We start from the raw sequence: 19,338 nt of genomic DNA, 5'->3' as shown, positions 1-19,338 counted from the left end.
TCTTGCTGAATGTATTACCTAATGCAATGGTCTATAATATCATTAAGTGTGCCTACCGTATGTATATTTTCTGTAATACATTGATGTCAGCAACATCTCAGGCTCTGTTTTCTCTGATAGACTTCCTAACTAATCTTCAATTCATTGAGGTTCTACTTGCCAGAGATTTTAATATCAAATGGGATAAGTCCACCCCCCTCTGTGATAAATTCAAGGAATATTGTCTCTCCCTCAATCTGACCCAACTAATTGATTCTCCCACCAGACGGAACAATAACTGTCCTGAAAAATCTTCCATCTTAGACCTAGTTCTAACAAATATTCCTCACAAATTCACTGGCATAGGTGTTTTTGCTGATATTTTAAGTGTTCATTGTGTAATAGAGGCTCTCAGAGACACTAAATTTCCACATCCTAAACCCAGATTAATTCAAAAAAGGGACTTGAAACGTTTTTTGTGTGAACAGTCATTCCTCTGGGATTTATCTCACTTTGACTGGCATCATATTCTATTATCCGACAACATGAACTCAGCTTGGAACTATTTTCATAATAGTTTCATTTATTTTGTGAACAAACATGTTCCTTTCCGCAAGTTCCGAATAAAAAGACGAGACAGTCCCTGGTTTACTCCTGAGCTAGCTGACCTCCTGCACAGGAGAGATCATCTTTGGGCCGCAGCGAAAAAAATCTGGCTCAGACACTGATTGGTTGAGTTTTCGGCAGATGAGGAATAAACACACAACTTCCATCAAAGCTGCAAAACGTAACTATTTCTTATCTCAGACCTCCAAAAATCTAAACAATCTAAATTTAAACTAAACCTACAAAATGTAGGTCAAAGCATCCCTAAAAGACTCTGGAAAACCATCAAATCTCTCTCAGGCAGCCTCCAATCATCTGACCTCCCATCACAACTTCTTGTTAACTCTGTTCCTGTGTCAAATAAGCACGAGATCCTGAACTGTTTCAACAAACATTTTGTTGCTTCTAGTTCTTTATTTGACACAGTTACTAATGGAAAATCAGCCACTTCCCCTAAAAGTCAAACTTCTACAAACTATATCTCTCCTACAATTCGATCTTCAGTAAATCACACCTTTTCACTTCCCCGTTCTCCGTCAGTGAGGTTAATAAACTATTAAAAAGTCTAGACCTTAAAAAATCTGCGGGTCCAGATGAACTTCCACCTTATTTCTTAAGGCTGGCCGCTCATGTCATCACAGTCCCTGTGACCCACATCTTCAATCTCTCCATAAGACAAAACTCCATCCCAGACACTTGGAAAACAGCCTTTGTTCTTCCTTTGCTGAAGGGAGGTGACCCCACCTCACTGAACAACTATGGACCAATCTATAAACTCTGCATTTTAGCCAAGGTTCTAGAAAAACTGATACATTCTCAAATCAAAACGTATTTGAACTCATTTAACATCTTACCTCCCCTCCAATATGGTTTCAGGAATCCACACAGCACAACAATTACTTCACTGAAGATTTTTAACAACATTGTTGAAGCATTGGATGCTAAGGATCATTGTGCTGCACTTTTCTTAGACCTGTCTAAAGCTTTTGACACTGTGGATCATAACATCTTGTGTCATAAGCTCTCAGAAATTGGTTTCTCAAATCATACCATTGGTTGGTTCTCTAACTCTCTTTCAGATCGGAGGCAATGTGTTCAACATAATGGCATTTCCTCCAGTTATCTAACAGTCAGTAATGGTGTACCACAAGGTTCAGTCTTAGGTTCCATCCTCTTTACAATCTACATATGTAATGTAGGTCAAAGCATCCCTGATGCATCCATACATTTCTATACTGATAATACAGTTATTTATTGTCAAGCTAAAACAGTTGCTAAGGCTTTCCAGCTTTTGCAATCCGCATTTGACATCATCCAATCAGATTTGTTCTGCCTCAACCTTGTCCTAAATGCCGATAAAACCAAAGGGAGGTTGTTTTCAAACAGGAAGTTGGTCCCAGCAGTCCTTCCTCTGATTTTATCCTCAAATGGTGTCCCTATTGAGTTTGTCGATTCCCATAAATATTTGGGTATCTTGGTTAACTTGCTTCTCTCTTTTAAGCTTCACGTGGAAAGCCTAGTAAAGAAACTGTAAGTTAAATTGGGTTTCTTTTTCAGAGATAATGTCTAACTCTGAATGTTAGGAAATGCCTTGTAACTGCGACTTTCCTTCCCTCCCTTGACTATGGTGACATTATCTACATGAACGCTCCTACAAGAACCCTGCAGATGTTGGATGCTGCCTATCACAATGCATTAAGATTCATAACTGGCTGTAACTACCGTACCCATCATTACACCCTGTAGTCACTGGTTAACTGGACATCATTGACTTTATGCAGACTCTTCCATTGGTACATTTTCATCTTTAAATTACTTCTTGGTCTGCTGCCTTCATACATCTCCTCCTACATGTCTCTGCGCGAATGCAGCTACAGCGTGCGCTCTCAGGACATTATTACCTGCAGTGTTCCCTCAGTGAGGGAAAGGTCCTTAAAAGGTCCTTCTCCTATGCCGCTCCTGTTTCCTGTAAGTTCTTGCAAACAGATCTGAAGCTCCTAACCTCTCTAAGTGACTTTAAAAACCTGTTAAGTACTTGGCAAAAGCCAATGAAGACATGTTCCTGTTTTTAGTTTTCTAAATCTCCTTGTGATCTAACTGTTTTTGCTACTATTCCTCTTGATTGTTCCGTTGGTTGCCATTTTGTTTCGATTTGTTAAAAAAATAAATAAATAAAATGAGAAACTTAAATTTTTATGCCTGTTTTATGACTGTCTTTTTTTTGTTGTTGTTGCTATCCATTGTCATCGTTGTTATCCATTGCTGTCATCACTCTTTGTTAAGAAATCATTTCTCTCTTGTAAATGAGTCCTCGAGGCTCAATGGGCTTAACCTGTATAAATAAAGGTTGAATGAATGAATGAATAGTGTTGTGCCATTATAATGAACAATGCTGCAGATGATGCATGTTTTTATTGTGTTTACTCTCTGTGACACAAGTTAAAGTTGTCTTCCTGAAAAAAATGAGCATTAGACCTAACAAAGGAATAGGCTCTGATCATTTCAGCTCCAGTTTGTCATCAACTCTAGTTAAAATACTGTCTATTCAACATTGTAATGGGTCAATAGTGAACAATATTTTAACTTCCTGACACCATTTTCAAAACTTGGGCCCAAGTGTCAAAACATTGGAGGCATCTCTTGTCTCCTAACATCCCATGAACTGACACATTTTAATATTGCAGCAAGAATTTCTTGTTCAAGTTCAGAAGAAGTTGGTTTTCAAAGATTTTTAAGTCCAGTCTGGCTCTTTTGGGAGAGAGAATCTGTCCTGTTGTACTGAGCCTTTCAATAATTTTTCAATAATCTTTCAATAAGGCCATGGGTGGAGCATATCTTCTGGCTGACTCCGTGGTGGAATCCATTTTGGGTGTGTTAGTGGTGCTGTGGGTGTGCGCCCAGCTCAATGATGTAAATTCTAGAATATACTGTATGTCATTAGTCCAGCTCTTCTTGAAGGTGGGTCTAACTTTACCTGCCCACTTTGCAGTGATTCAATGGGCAAACCCCCCTCTAACTAATTGTTACTTTCAAATTAACAAACAAATAAAAAGCTGCAATGTGAATGTAATTTGTAACACAACGCATTGTAGAAATCTAGTGTAGCAGAAAGTACAGATACTTAATGTAAAATGTAGTGAAGGAAAAGCCAACAGAAGCCACGTTTAATTCTACTTAAGTAAAGTACAGATAACGGAAAATGTACTTAAGTACAGTAACAAAGTACTTGTACCTAGTTACATCCCACCACTGGTGGAGAGTATATGTGTGACGTGATCATTGTGCGAGAAGCATGTGTGACTCACCAGGAAAACGTTGGTCACGTACTGTAATCCCAGATTCTATGAGTATAGGCGTATCCCTTTAAGGCTGTCGCTGATGGGTTTATCCCGATATGCGAAGCATTGCACTGAAAAATTTAGTCCACGCCCACCTGCTGTGTGGGCCCCACCCGGTCGGTATAAATTACGTTAAGAGCGGGTAATTGGCTCCCAAATAGCTTTTTCTTCAGCCATTTAGGAGCCAGTGAGGCCCGACGCTTAAAGGACTACGCCTATACTCATAGAATCTGGGGGTACAGTACGTAACCAATGTTCTATTTCGTACAGGCTTCGCCCTTTAAGGCTGTCGCTGATGGGTTAAGGGCGAAGCGGATGTTGTCCTCGCCTCACTGGGTCCATTCGAACACCGTATGAAGCAGAAGCTTGCCCAAAAAACGTCTTGTCACTCAGCTCCCCATGTGCGTAATTACGCATTGCGTAATTATGTATGCCATGCACAGACGCATGTTGTGTAACTATGCGTACTGAATGCATGAACGCCCCGGAAAACTTTCAACGGGGAGGGAAAATAGCTGAAAAGAGCCATGAACCAACCGGTTTACGGCTGAACCGTATGAACAGATTAATAATAACAGGAGAGCTGATTATTAATCAAATGAACTGATTGGTATTGGGGGAGAGAAAAACCCCTCCAACGATATCGCTCTTGATTTAAAAGAGCTCGTGATGTTTTTAGGCATAAAAGCTAGGTTTGGTCTTAAATCAGCTGAGCTGCCGTCAGCCTGAATTCTGAGACATGATGGCGCGACAGAGAGGGCAGATAAATCACTCACTCTCTTAGCGGATGTTAAAGCCAGCAGCAGGGCTGTTTTAAGAGACAAGAATTCAAGTAGAACCTGATCCAGAGGCTCAAATGGAGCTTTGATCAGGGCCTGCAGGAGCAGCATTAAATCCCACTGTGGAATAAGTGGGCGTGAAACAGGCCTGCGTCTCAGTACACCTTTTAGAAAACGCTTCATCAGCGGATGATTAAAAGCTGTTCTGTCTCCGAACCCTTCATGGCAGGAAGAGATGGCTGCAGCGTACGTTTTAATCGTGCTGAACGCCAAGTTCCTGTCCATCAGTTGTTGTAGAAAGGGCAGCATGCCACCTAGTGGACATGAGGTGGCCTCTACACCCTACTCTGTACACCAGCGCTGAAAAGCTGTCCGCTTTGATGTGTACAGCGCTGTGGTAGATGCAGCACATGAAACCTGAATTGTGCGCACAACATCCTGTGGGAGACCCATCCTCTCTAAGCGGATCTGCTCAGCGGTCAGACCCACAGGTGCTGGCCTATTTCTGGGTAACTCCTGATCGCTCCTCCTGCCTGGAGGAGAGCAGAATCCCTCCACAGCAGTTTCCACGGGCACCCCGACAGCAGGCGTTGCAGGACTGGGAACCATGGTGCGTTCACGCGCTCGGGGGCCACTAGGAGAGCTGTCAATCCCTCCTCCTGAACTCTGTTCAGGATCCGTAAAATCAGAGGAGTTGGAGGAAACGCATACAGAAGCGTTTTGGGCCATGGGCTGTGGGCAAATGCATCCACCCCCAGCGGTGGTTCGTCTCGCCGGCTCAGAGAAAACCATAATTGACACTGAGCGTTTTCTTGTGTCGCAAATAGGTTCACAGCTGCTTTGCCAAATTTCTGCCACGTCTGAGCCATCAGATCTGGATGGAGAGTCCAGTCCTCGTGACGTGGACCGCCCCTGGACATCACATCTGCCCCTTAGTTCAGAACACTGGGTATGTAAACTGCTCTGATGGAGAGCAGATTTTGGTGTTCCCAACACAGTAGTTTTCACGCAATGTGTAACATCTGGGCTGGTCGCACACCCCCCTGCCGGTTTATGTACGCAGCAGTCACCTTGTTGTCTGTGTGAATCAAAACGTGCTGATTCTGCAGCGCAGGCGCAAAATGTTGAATCACGTTCAGCACCGTGCGACACTCCAAAACATTTATGTAGGCTGATGTGTGATGGGGTCACAGCGCCCCTACTGCTTGAGATAGGCATGCCCCCCCCCCCCCCCCCGAGCCTGACAGCACCAGGTCTGTGAAGACTGACACGTGTGACGTGGGTCTGCTGACGAGGACTCCCTCCGACAGAACCAGGGTGTTTCTCCAGTGTCGGAGGTCTGCCCTCACGGAAGGCGGAACAGTGATCATCCGTCTCTTTTGTTTTACTAGATCCACACGCAGACGTGCAAACCACCTCTGGAGGCGTCTCATGTGTAGTAAACCCAGCGGGACTACTGTGTGAGCTGACGTCATCATCCCTAACAGCTTCATGACGGAAACAGCTGTTACCACTCTGCCAGGTCTCACGTGGTAGAGCTGGTCTTCCAGAGTATCGATTCTCGTTTGTGATAAACGAGCCCTCATGGTGGTTGAGTTTAGCTCCACTCCCAGATAAACAATTGTCCGGGCTGGGAAAATCGAACTTTTCTTCCAATTTATGGCGAAACCCAGATTTAACAGGTGTGATGTCAGCACCTGGGCCTTTCTCGTTACCTCCTGTCTGGAGCGTGACAGCAGCAGCAGGTCGTCCAGGTAAAACAAAACTCTCATCCCTGCTATGTGTAAGGGTTGCGGGGCCGTCTCCACACACTTTGAGAATGTACGAGGCGCGAGGGAATAACCGAACGGCAGCCTGTTGTACTGATACTTCATCCCTTGAAAGGAGAAACGCAGGAATTTCCTGTGTTTTGGGATGATCGGTATGTGAAAATAAGCATCGTTCAGGTCGACGGAAAACAAACCGATCGTTTCTTTGGATGTTGTCCAACAGCTGTCTAGTTGTCAACATGTGAAACGGTCTGTCCATGATCGCCTTGATGAAAACTGACAGATCCAAAATGGGTCTCATCCCTCCGGTCCGTTTGGGAAACAGGAAGTAACGTGAGTAAAAACCCTGTGTTTTCCTCTCCGTTGGGAACTCTGGAGATTACTTCTTTTACCAGAAGTTCTTGGACTTCTGCATTTAGGAATGAGACCTGGTATGGTGATGACAGGACCATCTCTAAAATTTCTCCGAACGGAGGGGGTCGGGTTGCAAATTGTAACGTGTAACCCTAGCTTAACAACCTGGCCATCCATCTGTCTGGCGAACATGTTTTTAGCCACTCCGTGTAACGTTCGTGGAGTGGACGTGCGTTTAAATGATGCGTCATGTTTTGTACGGATGTCATCCAGTCCACCGCCTTGACCGTCATCATGTGTCGCAGGAATGTGTTCCGTGAGTCCCAAGGCGAGGCTTCTCGAAAAGGCTCTGAACGTGCCTGTGTGCTGCGTTCGGACCACGGGTCCACCTTGTGTTGAGGAGAAGCGTGTGACAGCTGATGACGCCGCTGGCCCCCCGCATTTGATGCCACTGCGGTGAAAAATGCGTGTCGCTCCTGCCGCGAGCGGGGTCCTGCGCTGGGCTCGCTTTGCGTTCCCACATTTAAGCTGACGGGCGCTGAGAAGCGGTGAACGCGACTTCATCTACGCCGTGCCGTTTGAGTGAAGGCTGCGAGCCCCACGGGAGCTCGCGTCTCCTTTGTTGGGACGTGCGCCGCTCTTGTTGTTGGGGCGAGATTTGTCACTGGGGCGAGATTGGTCACTGGGTTCGCTCAGCTGTCTCACGTTAATGCTGACGTGAGCAGCCGAGCACTGAGGAGTGGTGAGTGAAGACTGCCCCCGCTGCGGCGGCACGCGTTTGCTTCGGTGCGGCGCGTGTCGCTCTCGCTGAGAGCAAGGTCCTCCACCGACCCGACCTGTGGTCCCACATTTATGCCGCTGTGAGCTGGGGAACTGTGTGTGCACCATCATCAATGCAACGCCGTTTGGGTGAAGGCTGTTTGCGTCGTGCGAGTGCGCGTTTGACACTGCTTGGGTCAAGATCGTGCAGCTCGGGTTGACTACGAGTTGTTTCGCTTACCACTGTTGTGTTCTGTGAGCGTCTCATCATGTCTGGAGCAGCGGTGAGTTTGAAAACCCTTTATTTAAGGACACCGGCTCGTTTTTGTGGAGGATGTGTGCACAGCCGCTGTGAGTTCATACAAGCTTACAGACTGGCTAAACACAGACACTTGATCATTGAATGAAGTTTTATTCAACATTGTGTCATCTTTACACACACCCTCCACAGACCGTCATTTTGAATCTTTTCCCCCTTGAGCTCTGGGATTTGTTGGCCCAGGGCGCCGTCTGCTGGGGATCTCTGGGAAAACGTTGGACACTCTGTTGCCGGGATGAAAAGGGCCGGTCTCTGACGGGCGGGGCTGCGGTGAAGCTCAGCGAGACGGCCGTGGAACGTCTTGACACCGGCTCATTTTCTGTGGAGGATGTGAGAGGGAGCCACTGTCAAGTCATCTGAGCTGACAGACTGGCTAAAAATAGACATTTTCATCATTAAATGATGTTTACTCCAAACTCGAGTCACCTCCACACACATCCTCGCCAAAACTGTCATTTGCTCTGCCATTTGTTGTCCTAGAGCGCCATCTGTTGGCGGTCTTAGGGAAACGCTGAAAACTCCGTCCTCCGGCTGCGATGCGGGCCGGCAGACAGCAAAGAGGCGCACCGGTTGGGGATGACGTCAGCTGCCCTGCAGATGGAGCGTATGTCTCTTCCCACCTCTGAACATGTACGCCAACAGCGTAACGTGTTGTTCACTGCGGCCGTCTGGAACGCATGCTGGTGAGCTCAGTTGGAGAGCGGTGTCACCGTCTGGGTTACGCTAACCGGAGGCGCGGGACGCTGGTCCACCTGGACATCTTGCTCCGATGAAGCCTCCATCAGGCTTGGCTCCAGGGGGCACTGAGGGAATTTCCGCTCGGTGAAAACCCCTGCTCTGGAGATGGGCGCGGACTGTGGAGACCGGCCCCCCAATCTACCAGGAAAGCCGGCTGTGGCCTCGTCCCCGTAGGACGTCCTGTTGGGAAACCGAGGCCAGATGGGATCAGGACGGCCGGCCGGAATGGAGCCTAGAAAAAAAAAACCTTCCCGCCGGATCATCCGAACTGGTGGGAAAGGCGCAGGACGTAAAAAAGGGTCCCTTAATGTCAGCAGCCTCCTGGATTACGCCGGTCAACCCCAGAGGGTGCCATCTGCCGGGAGCGGTGTGATCACCGATGCGAAACGAGGTGGGATGAGGTGAGCATTCGCTCAGCCCCCCTCCACCGACACTACGCTCTCCAGGAGGTAATGAGCAGCGGGGCTGCAGCTGAACGCCGCCTGTCCCGGAGGAACCATCCGATTCGTTCCGAGGGTCAGCGATAAGAGGAAAATTACAAGATGGCATTGTCCAGCGTGTAGCGACCTGTCATTGAGAAATACTCCTTGGCGCTTACCTTGAAACAAGACTGCTCGTCAGCTTCTCCTGGGGGAGGAGAGCTCACCGGAACGACCGGAGGTCGACGTGACGGGCCAAGCATTCTTAACAAAGGTTGGTCATCTACACAACTTTCCTTCTTCGTTCTTCTGACAGTGCTATTAGCTCGCTGAAGAAAAATGGGAGCCGATTACCCGCTCTTAACGTAATTCATACGGACCGAGTGGGGCCCACACAGCAGGTGGGCGTGGACTAAAGTTTTCAATGCAATGCTTCGCATATCGGGATAAACCCATCAACGACAGCCTTAAAGGGCGAAGCCTGTACAAAATAGAACAGACTTCATGTTTGATGAAGGTGGTTAGTGTTTAACAATCAGTCGTGGCTTCTGTGCGATGCTGTGTGAGCAGTCGGTAAAAAAGAGGCTCCCAGAGTGTTTCCTGTGCCAGCAAAACCAATAAAGTGTTGTGCTGTTCTTCATCTTCTATTAATTACTACAGATCAGTTCCTTCAAAGTTTGTATACTGGGCGTCTTGGGTGGGTCCTATGCACTGAGTGCACTGCATGCTTGACATGAATGAGATTAAAAAAGGCAGATATACTTGTGGCTTCTGACCTGTGTTAACCCGCATATAACAAATAAACAACAACATGACTTGTGGGCCACACAAATAGCAAGTGTGGAGAAATTGCATTGTTTTTCTGAGACCTCACGCTCCTGATTTGGTTCAGGTGTAAACAAGAACTCCATGGTCTTTATGCAGCGTATGTGTTGTTAAATTTTGTATAGAACCATAGAATTAGTGAACCAAATGCCAGCCTACAACCTTCTACAAAGCTAAACACATGCACATGTTGCACAAACTTCCAGCACATCTGAACCAACATAGACTGCCTGCAGGAGAACTTGCAACAGTTTATAGGTGAGTTTTAAGGAGTAACATTCAGATTTACCAACAACAGAGTATGTATTTAATGATTAAATGTGTGTATTGGATTAAAATATTTTAGGCTGCAGATCCACTCTACCCCCACAGTAGAAGGTCAAGGTGCAGCTGGATTTCATCTCTGATTGCTCTGTGTGTTAGCATAAAGCCATTCGTCACGGGCGCAGAGTGTCGGCTGGGTGTCCCTGTCACTAAGCTGTCTGTTTTGTCAGACAGCCAAATTCATCACATCGAGACGGGGGACTGATCCTCACCAGCAGAAGCCAACAGTCCCGCAAAGAGATACAAATATGCAAATTAACAACAAAATAAACATCACCCTGCAAACGAGCTATCCATCAATGACTAGTTTCTGAGCAGCTCAGCATTGGCAAAGGCAGCAGTAATCAGCCACTCCGTACGAGGGAGTGATGGAACGCCATCTTCTCATCTGCCTCCCCCTCCCTATATCATCCACAAACTGTCCTCCTTTCATCAGTCTTTATTTGTCATTTTTCATGCACGCTTTCTGTAATTTTCCCCTCTCGCTCTCCACTTGCACTTCTTTCTTTAGTCTCGCGCACTTTGTCAATACCATGTTGGCACTTTTGTCTCTTCATTTCCCTCCCAGCTTCTTCTCAAGCTGTTTTTTTCCTTTTAAGTGCCAGTTCATCATAGTAATTACAAGATAGAAGAAGACATGTTGAATGCATACTTGTGTTTGAATGGATAATGATGTGATGGGAAACATTGTGCCATTAGAGGAGCCACACAAATCAAGCTTCATGCGACAATTCTTTCCATTTAGACTTTGGCCTTTCGAGCTGTAATGCATCACTTCTTTACCACCATGCGACGTGCAACAGCAAAGCTTTTGTTTTTAAATTCAAACTAAACATTATTAAATGTATGAAACACTGCATTCATTGAGAAAGAGTTTGATGGCTGTGAGAAAAGAGGCCGAAGTGGAAAGAAAGTTTTCTAAATGGAAGAAGTTGTTAGAGGAAAAAAGTAAAAAAAGCTTGAAGCAGGAGGAATTCTCCAACAGCTGAGTCAGTTCAGACTCATATTGCATTCCTGGCAGCATATGCAGACATCCCTTTAAGCATAATATAAACATACTTTTTTTTTAAGTCTCCAGTTTCATTTTTAAAAGAATCTTGCAAAGGTTCAAACTGAATTATCAGTATTATCTGACAGACTTAAAAACGTTGCAGCCTCCTTCATCTCATAAATGCATGTTGTAATTACCATAATTTCTGGACTACTGAGCGCACCTGAATTTAAGCTGCACCTACTAAATTTTATAAAAATATAATAATTTTGTAAATATATTGGCTGCGCTTGTCTATAAGCCGCAGGTGTCCACATTGTAACATGACATATTTACACAGAAAATTCTAGAAACTTTCAATTAAATACGCACCAGTAACATACACAAATGCATACAGTAAATGTTTTTTTTTTCTGAACAGTGCCTGTTACACGGCGGGTTAAACAAATACAGTAGCCTACCAGGAAGTCATTGATTGCTATTTGTATAGATTGTGCTGTCCTCTGTTACGGAACCCGATCTGTATTGTAAGTCGTTTGCACATGCGCTAAAATAAATACTTCCGGGTCGCACGGATCGCCTTTGAATATGCTAGATTTAGGCAAATGTACTGGTATAATTCTGTTTACGAATAAGAACTGTCTTAATTTACTTAGAAAAGTATGTGCTCTATCTCCGCTGATTTTCATGTTGCTAATTTACGCCACTTGTAAGTTAAAATCATTGACATATCTACGTCATGGTTAAAATGATATGCAGCTTCACCACTGAGCGGCGCTGTTTCACCATGGAAATAATTTATTCTGTATCTCGCAGTTTTTTCTCATTCAGCCCAGACTGGAGGTCAGGTCTAACACGTCGCATTTCATCTTAACCACTGATTTGTAACGGAAACACAAGTGGCATAAATAATCTATATGAAGATCGGAGGAGATGGAGCACGTACTTTTCTAAGCAAATTAAGACAGGTTTTATTCAGAAACAACGGTGATCTGTGCGACCCGGAAGTACACTACGGATTGTGCTTCTGTAACAGACTGGGGAATGACAGTGGGAAACTTCGTCCCCCCATCACCTACCCAAATCTTTGTGCCCCCAGGGTTCATGCCCCTTTACACCTTCCCCCCGTTCTCTCCTCCCCCCATGTTTCATTGGTTTGAATGTAATGTGACCTGTTCTGTAATTTCATTGGTTAGATTTTTTAATTTTTGACTTTTATTTATAAAGGTAGCCTCGAGTCACAAGGATCCCCCCCCCCCCCCCCCCCAAGAAAGACGTATTGCAGCTATGTGAACGCCCGGGTGTGACGAGGCTAGTTTTGGCGGCATGAAGCATGTTAGCACATCCAAAAAAACAAAAATCTATAAATTGGCCTCAGCATTGTACAAAGTATAAGCCACTTTGTTCAGTGTGTGAAAAAAGTAGCAGCTTATAGTCCGTAAATTCCAGTAGATGATATTATTTCCTGCTAGCTCGTGGCACCTGGAAGTAGGAAAAGAGCAGCAGTGTCTCAGCCAGGCTGTCCCCACGGGTACATTTATGAACACAAGTCAATTTACACTGACTCCTCGGGATGGGCATGTCTCCAAAGCATAACATTGTTCTTAGCTCCAGTTTGTCTGAACTAACAGGACAATTACAGAATCATAAGGGACTCTGGTTATCCGCCCAGCAGCACATGTGGGATCTCCTGCCCGTGGGCACCCGAGAACCAAGCTTTGAAGCGACTGCAGCCGCAGCTCGGCCCAGAAACTCTAAACAAAGCATTCCTTAGAATACCTTAACTGCTGCCATTTGTTTTGTCACACAACAGCTATTTCAACAACGAGTGGGTGTCGAGTTCTGACAATGCAATAAAAAAAACCACAGCGTTTTTTTTTTTGTATTGTGATTGTAGTGTGAAGTGTATTGTAATTCAGGGGAGAGGGAGATCTTAAACTGTTAACTTCTGTCTCCATGTTGTGGTGTTTGTGTCTGACTGCAGATGGGTGCGACTTCATTTACGATTGTGACAGACTGAAGGAAGAAACAGACAAAAAGCAGAAGAAGACCATGAAACAGACAAGTTGGCCTTGTCTCTGCTTTTATAAGTGGTTGAAGGGTGGCACGGAGAAGACATTTCTCAAATTCTCTCCAACGATCCATTCAAACCAGAAAGTCTTTCCCCACATTTTAAACCACACTTCATCTTTTTAGACTGCTGTCCCACATAACATCACACAGAACACAGTGCTTGTTGGACTCTAGTTGTTTTGTTGTACTTGTTAGTTTTACCTGTACAATGTGTTGAGAGTTCTGAAAGGAGTCTACAAATGTACAAATGCAATTTTGTTTGATTAAAACACATTCAGCTTATCTGCTTGTTGCAGCAGCTTTGACCACACTAACCATTGGACACGATCACAAACAGCTTTCAAATTGGTCTGGAGTCTTGACCTTCATAACTTATGAGTCACGCCCTCAGTTTCCTTTGCACACCAGGTCCAGTTTGGTAGAACTCATACCTACGCAGTGTATGGTTGATTATTTGATCCATCGATCAGTAGGTGAAGCCTTTTATTGCAGCAACAAACTAAATTCATTCATTAATTCAACCTTTATTTATACAGGTGTGTCTCATTGAGCCACGAGGACTCATTTACAAGAGAGACCTGTTTTTAACTAAGAGTGATGACAACAGTAGTCAGCCATAAATGAAAGCATAAAAATTAAGAATAAATGAAAGAAAATGGTATTAAAAACGAAACACAAATTACACACACACGTACGCACGCACGCATGCACACACACACGAAAGAATGGATGAAAATCACAACAAAGTAAAACAAATTGATTGACAAAAGTAAAAACTGTGCAAAACAATCATCAAACTGTGTAAACAACACGCGCAGTGTGATTAAAAATTGCACAAACAGTCCTAAAATGTGCAAATATTATTTTAAATGTGCAAAAACAGAGTCAGCAGTAATTAAAATCAGACTGTTTACTTTTTAAATTTTACGAGATGTTCAGCCTCCATTGTTCGAACCTTGTTTGTTTTTTTGCAATTTTTTGTTTTGAGCCTTGGAATTTGTTGCAAACCACTGGTTCTTTTTATTTTCCCAACAATTTCCTATCCTCTCTGTCTCTTTAGGAATACTAAAACAGAAAAAATACTTTAATCTCATAAAAAATACATAAAAATACATCTTCCAGCAGTCTTAATTTGCCACTGATCTCCTTCCAGTCTGTGATGCTTTCAAGTTCATATTGGTTCTTGGGCTGATTCATCTGCCAACCACATGTTTTCAACAACCACCTCAATAACTTTACACATTTGGAGTCTGTGTATGTGTGTGTGTGTGTGTGTGTGTGTGTGTGGGGGGGGGGGGGGGGTATGTGTGTGTTCAGCCATTCAGAAGGATCAAAGCCACACCTAATCCTATTTTTTTTTACATTTATGATCATGAACATAAAAACCATCAAAGAATATCAAACTTATTAGAGTCAAATGCATATGCACCGAAACACCCTTATTACTAATTTCATCTTTTTTTTGTCAAAGTCAAAGTGAATTTTAAAAAGTACTTTAAAGCACAGTGGAGTTTAAAAACAGCGTCATACCGCCGTCTGTTTCAAATACCCATGAATTGTCCTGTATCTTATCAGGCATGTTTGAAATTAAACATGCAAATTACACAACAACACATGCAGCTTGATTGGTTGTAGTGGTCCGTAGCCTTTGGAAGCACATTGTTGCACAATATAAATAAAGTTTTTGCAAAAGGAAATCTGCATGAACAATTTAATGGGCTTTAGACCAAACAGGAAAAAAAACAGCCTTTTTGGAACTCTACAACTCAAGTACAGTTCAAAATAGAAACATCATTCAAAGTTCAAACAAGTCACAAAAACTTTGACTTTATACGTCTAAACGTACACTTTGATATATTTTATGGTTTTTATACAATCACAGTCAGGGAGTGACCGTGCAGATGTGGATATCACAGAGCCACCGGCAGCAGCTTTACTCAGATTTTAATCTTTGCTCTCGCTTTACTTCTTATATAGTCTGTAGAGCAAACTGTAGGCATTCATTCTGAGTTTAGATTAATTCAAGGTTTTGTTGGAATTTTTTGTCAGTGGATGCATTGACACCTTTCAAAATGTATATATTTTCCAGTTATGTTATCTTAGCTGCAAAGTCTTGAATCTAGAATGGAAAACGTTATTTGGGCCCATCTCTTCAGACTTCATAGAGTTTTTAACCAACACACGGGACTCTACCGTCCAGTCAGAAGAACTTTAATTACAATGCCATGCAGAATCACCAAAACAGTTTTATTTTTTATAGACAACACATTATTTAAACTAAATCCAGAGAATGGCATGTGTGAGAACTAAGTGATTGATTGGCACTGGATCCATGTAGCAGGTTATAGATGCCTTAACCATGGATTTTTCTAACTTTGAGCACACATTGCACAGAAAGTCATGAGCTGCAGCTTTAAGGGTATGCAACTGAACACCAAATTTTATTTTTATGTCATAGAGTAAGGCAAAGGTGATGCAATCCTTGCTTGGACGCCTCCCAGTAAGCATGAGTGCTGAGAGTAAAGGGCTGTCAGGGTCTTGGTGACGTCATCGTCTAACGAACAGTAGAGTAACTCAGTCATTTCTGGGCAGCGGACCTGCTCCTCTGAGGAATTCTTTGTGGTCACATGTGAGACTCCAGCAGTGCACTTACAGGCTCCATCCACACACACTTCCTCGCAGTGCATATCCAGATGAGTTGCAACTAATTCAGACGCCTTCTTAACAATATAACGAGAAGTTATCTACAAACATGTTTCATTTGTTTATGCTCTGCACTATAATAATAATTTAAAAAAATCACAGCTAACAGTACCATATTTTTCACCCTATAAGTCACAGTTTTTTGCATAATTTGCATGCCTTGCAACTTTTACGCTGAAGCGACGTATTTATGGATTTGTTTCCATATTTATAAAACAATTTTGGCTGAGATATGACCGTTTTCATTCATTCTGACTGAAAATATTGAACACTACCACTTTCAGGCACTAGATGGCAATCAAGAAATATGGCATGCCGTTGTATCATGTAATAGGTAAAAGTGGCTATTAATGACACAATCGGCTTTCCATAACCTGCCACCATCATCTGCCTGGAGCAACCGTCAAATCAGCTTCATTTTGCTCCACCGCCCCAGCGAAATTCAGCTGATTTGACCACTGAAGTGCATTTATTAAGTAAAAGTTCAACTGAGACAAGCCTTTACTATTAAGTCAAGCAAACTAATAATTGTTTTCAGGTGCCTATCTTGTTAAATTTTGAAGAAATGGGCAGCAAGTCGCCCTCTGTGCATTCATGTTTCTGCATATCAGCTTTTGAAAAGGCAGCTGATTTGACCGTCAAAGTGTATTTATTAAGGAAAAGTTAGACTGAGACACACCTTTGCTATAATTTCGAGCAAACAAATAATTGTTTTAAATGTTAATCTTGTTAAAGTCCTCCTGTGAACGCTCCCGCGGCCGCCATTTGGCAGCCAATAATTTTTTGGCACAACACCGGTCCACATTTCCGGGTAGTCAGAGGTGATGCGTAAAACAAACGCAATGCGTCATTGGTGACGCATAATAGGTGCGACTTATATGACGAAGCGACATATTTATGGATTTTTTTTGCTTTATTAGACATATTTGGAGTGATGCAACTTGTAGGATGGTGCGACGTGTACGGCGGAAAATACAATAAGAAAAAAGCTGACATTTCAAAGAAAATATAAAAAACAGGGGCAGGAAATTGTCTGTCTGCAATCAACCAACCACAAAAACAACTTTTATCACATAAACAGTTTCTGAAAAATTGTTTATTTTTTGGTTTTTTTAAGTTAGTGCAATTCCACGTGCCCAGATGGTAATTTAAATTTGGTTCAGTGTGAGATTTTCTATGTTTCTGCTTCATTTTTCCTGTAACCTCTCATCTGTCTTCCATACAGAATTTGATTTTTACTTTCAAACACCAACAACACAATTAGACTTAACTTCATCCTCTTGCCTCATCGATCACTGTGCATCAAAAAGAGGTTTGGAAACGTTTCTACGTGTATGTTTTCTTTTTCTGGGAACAGATGTGGATCACTACGTGTGTTTGTGCTCTTTTTCAAACTGCATTATTCCTGTAAAAAAAGCTGTATTTAGACGATCAAAGATGGGATTCGTTCTGTAAAGACCAATAGTCTGACTTACCGAAACCAAAAGCAGCTGGAGCAGGAATAGGAGCCGACTGCACCGGTGTGGAGGTGTAGAGGCCAGTAACCAGCAGACCGTCGAAAGACACACTGGTAGAGATGGTTACTGAAGAGACACACAAAAACAATTATTACTATTTAACATGACTGAACTTCTTTTCACATTAATATTATGAATATCATATTTTGTGATTCAGCACATCTTTATTAACATGCTAAAGTTAAACACCTGATCATGTGTAAGAAAATGCGTTTTTGTTTCATTTGCAAGCTGCACATAGAAGCAGCTAAAGTGATGCACACACACGTAGACAACGAAATGCAGGACAACCTCAGCTTGTCAACAAAATGAACAGAAAGAACTGACAGGTGGAGCAGGAAGGTGTTAAAGTAATAATTCAAATTTTTTGAAGTGGGATAAGAATGCAAAGAAACTTTCAGAGACAAGTTGTATACACAACCATGTGAGGAAGTTGAATTTCCACTTGAAATCACATTTAATCTCAAAGTTACACAAACTCCCAGCAAAATTTGAGCCAAAGTTCAGCAAATATTCACATAAAACAATGAAATATATTTAAAAAAAACAACCCAAGTGCTCTAAAATTATGGAAACTAAACTTTAAAAGGTTCTAGACACCTCTAACAATTCAAAGCGCATTTTGCAAGAAAACATTTTGCACAAATCTTTCGAACATGTTCAAAACTCCAGAGCGCTGCAACAATGACTTTGAGTCTCCCTCGTGAGTGACGTTTCCAACATCTCACCAATATTTCCATCTCATTAAGACTTTAGCTTCACTATGAATTGAAATTGTATTTGGGTATTAATATTCACATATACTTCTATGACTATTTGAAAGCATAAGTACAGTAGCAGCAGCGACTAGCTAGCACTTCCACTGCAGCGTGGACGTACACACAAACAAAAACTTTATTTTTCATTCAACATTTATTTAGACAGGTTAATCCCATTGAGCCTCGAGGACTCATTCACAAGAGAGACCTGATTTCAGCAAAGAATGATGACAACAATGGACAAAAACAACAATAGATGATCATAAAAGAGGCATACAGATTTATTTATATTTTACAAATTAAAATAAGATGGCAAAAAAGTAGCAAAAAAAAGATAGATTATAAGGCGAATGTAGCAAACGTAAAAAAAACCCATTCAATTATAATTAAATTAAAACATGGTCGAGTCCCTAAAAACAGCACGGTGTCACTCACATAGAAGAGCAGGATGTCTCATCTGCATGAATTACTACTTTAAACATTCGTCCTTTAACCAGCCTTGTTCAGCCATACTCCCTGAAACTGATGACCTAATTGGTTATAAGTGTGATAACCTGCTTTCATCCCAGACCATTAGACACCAGCAGATCTGAAAACTGCAAGAGGTCTGTTATCAAGATGAATGCTTCTTGGTGTGTCCAGCAGCAAGTTAAGTATTGATTTAATCCCTAAACATGGGCCCGGAGTGACAGGCCCACAGAGGAACAGTGTAACACTGGAGGAGGAGAGCTCTGCCTCTGGACTCTTCTCAGCCAGATGATTCACTTCTTTCAGCTCAAAGGAGAACACACTCCCTTCCAAAAGAAGCAAAAATATCTGTTCTGCACACTGGGGAGTTAAATGCTTTGCAGCAGTGAAAGATGGAGGCATTGTTATTTCCTGACCCTGGAATCCCCCTGCTTACGGGGAAGAACTCGCAGCATTGATGTGCTTTTTTTTTCTGAGGAGCAGCAACAGTTTGGTCTCAGGGCGTTCATTCTTCTGGGCTTGGTGTGTTTTCATGGTGGGAATCTGGGCAGAGCAGACTCCTGTGTGGCCCTGTCTGCCTTACTGTCTGACTGGGGTGACTCCCCCCAGCAAGTCCTCA

The 19,338-nt window shown here is 43.1% G+C and overlaps 1 protein-coding gene across 1 annotated transcript in view; it reads right to left on the bottom strand.

The window, feature by feature from the left end:
• The window catches only part of reln (reelin), a gene marked incomplete in the record, with an annotated part of 128,574 nt that extends 111,047 nt beyond the window's left edge, over positions 1–17,527 (bottom strand). Inside the window, 1 exon segment of the mRNA XM_037683613.1 lies at positions 17,452–17,527.
• Positions 17,528–19,338: the final 1,811 nt, after the last annotated feature.

The sequence above is a fragment of the Nematolebias whitei genome, chromosome 10, assembly GCF_014905685.2.
Source record: "Nematolebias whitei isolate Nwh7 chromosome 10, NemWhi1, whole genome shotgun sequence".
Lineage (NCBI taxonomy): Eukaryota > Metazoa > Chordata > Actinopteri > Cyprinodontiformes > Rivulidae > Nematolebias > Nematolebias whitei.
This window is presented reverse-complemented; position numbering and strand designations above follow the sequence as displayed.